Below are 2,304 nucleotides of genomic sequence, written 5' to 3'. Positions count from 1 at the left end.
CACTAAGACTCAACCCTAGGCTCTGATACCAATTTAATCTGTCACGCCCCGGGGCTCAGCGGAAGCCTACCCGGCACGTGTCCAGACCCGCCATACGTCTAAAACATATAAGGCGTCTACAAAATTTTGATAAATGAAACAGTAATACAAGAGATCTAGTGATATCAGAGCATTGTACAACTAGTTCTATAACAAGAAAAAGGACATAAAGCTGAAAATCCACTAAATAAAAACATAGAGTAAGTACAATAGGAACCCCATAACAAACGCTAAATGAAGTACAAGGTGGTCTCTCTATATATGGTACAAAACCTCTCCCTCTCAAAACACAAAAGAAGAGGAGTAACCACCTAGCGCGAAAGAACTCTCCACGAGCTAGCTAAGCGACACCCTTGCCGCAATCCCGTGCCTCCGCCGGTGCCGAAGGCTCTGAAAGGAAAACATAGAAACAGGGGCGTGAGAATTATTAAATAATAGTTTCCAGTGGGCAATTACTGACTTCAGTAAAATGCACCACTAGGCCCGAGACTGTAAAAGAGGGTCAGTGTACAACTATAACAAAAGCGATAAATGCACTGTAAATAAATAAATAAATGAGTACCCAATAATCATGATATCTTTACTTAGCATGATTTGCATAAGTAAGAAAGCAACTACTAGATATATACATATGAATACCCAACATGTAATGCATGAATATGCTACTACCCAAAGTCCACAATGTAATAGTAAAGATGTCATTGTTTACTATCCTAGTCAATGTTCACTTGTCACTTTATCTGTTTAAAGTTCAGCTCTGATAAAACCCACCCGAAGGCTGTCTGGCATAAGACCCACCCGAAGGCTGTCTCGCTTTGCCCGGCCTAATGGCCCCGTGGTAGTCAACATTCCCACTCTAGGAATGAGCCTTTCCCACGGTAATCCACTTCGGCGCCCAATCCCGCACGGCGAACGTATCGCAAGGCCAACTCCGGAGTGTCGGCTTGTAGGGAGCGACCCTCACAAGCATGTGCGAATGAGCACAATGGCAAGCATGCTATCAGTATGTCTCAAGTACCAAGTCCTCATGTCTACAACCTGGAATATGTCACAACTCACACATAGGCCTATCTCTATATCATCATGTCTAAAATATGGAAATAATAGATGCTCATGGCCTATCTCTCTGTCTCAATACAATAGTCTCATAATGTGCTAGTCTAAGTGCCCCTTTATGATACTTTCGTTTACTAAGTCCAAGCTTAACCCAAAGGTTCATGAATGCTTAATTAAGTCATTCTAAACACATAGAACATGATTCTAAACGTCTAGCATGAGCACCACCCAAATGCATGCAACAACACCCACAATGCTCTACTATATAGAGTGCAAATTTTCATCGTACATAATGCATGCATATTAAGTACCCTAAAATTCTCATAGATCATATTTAGCATGAAAATGCATTCAAAAATAGTATACGAAAAGTTTAGGAAGCTTAGGGGCCATTTCGCCCCGTTTTCATGAAGCCAAACCCACCGATGACAGCGAAACTCTTCGTTTGCCTCGACGAAGGTGTCCTCTAGCCTCCTAGTACCCTAGAGGTATGAGAACAAGTGTCACCTAATCGAAACGAACGACGCTAAGTTCAATCAATAAGCTAATCAAGCATAGGTGGGAAAAACTCACCTCTAGTGCAAAAATCTCCTCTAAAGCTCCAAAAGAGGGCTAGAGCCTTTCCAATCCAACCAAAAGGAAACCTCTAATCCCAATAATCTAGCTCCAAAAGCCCTAGAACGAAAATGCCCAAATAAATCTTAAATTCCCATTTCTAGGGTTTAATCTCACAAAAACCTCAAATCAAGGATCAAAAGGGAGAAATCAAGTCTCTAACCTCTCAAGAAGCTCCAAACTTAGCTCCAATCCAAGTGACGTTGAAGATCTCCGCAGCCACTAGCTCCTCTCCAAGCTCTAAGCCATCAACAATGGTGGAGAAGCCACCAAGATGCAAATAGAGGAGAGGAAACCCAATAAAAACCAAGCAAAAGGAGTAAAAATGCAAAGAAAGGGAGAGAGAGCTCCTCCTACCTCAACTCCTGCTGGTCTCAGCACAGGGGAGGCCCTAAGGGGCGTGGGGTGCACTTATAGAAGTGCTACAATAGCAAAAACGCCCCTGCAGACCAAACTGCACGAAAACTGCCCCCTTGTACCGGTACACGGGCCCCTGTACCGGTACAAGGCCCACGAAAATACAAACCCGAGGCTCGGGTTGCGGGGTCTGCGGCTCTGTATCGGTACAAGCCCGATGGCTGTACCGGTACAACC

The 2,304-nt window shown here is 43.8% G+C and overlaps 1 long non-coding RNA gene across 1 annotated transcript; it reads right to left on the bottom strand.

The window, feature by feature from the left end:
- LOC109728635 lies at positions 402-2,095 on the bottom strand. Its single transcript, XR_002221050.1, has 3 exons — positions 2,068-2,095; positions 1,874-1,948; positions 402-429 (listed from the first exon to the last, which is right to left on the bottom strand). It is a non-coding gene; the product is annotated as an uncharacterized LOC109728635 (long non-coding RNA).

This window comes from Ananas comosus, linkage group 24 (genome assembly GCF_001540865.1).
Source record: "Ananas comosus cultivar F153 linkage group 24, ASM154086v1, whole genome shotgun sequence".
Taxonomy (NCBI): domain Eukaryota; kingdom Viridiplantae; phylum Streptophyta; class Magnoliopsida; order Poales; family Bromeliaceae; genus Ananas; species Ananas comosus.
This window is presented reverse-complemented; position numbering and strand designations above follow the sequence as displayed.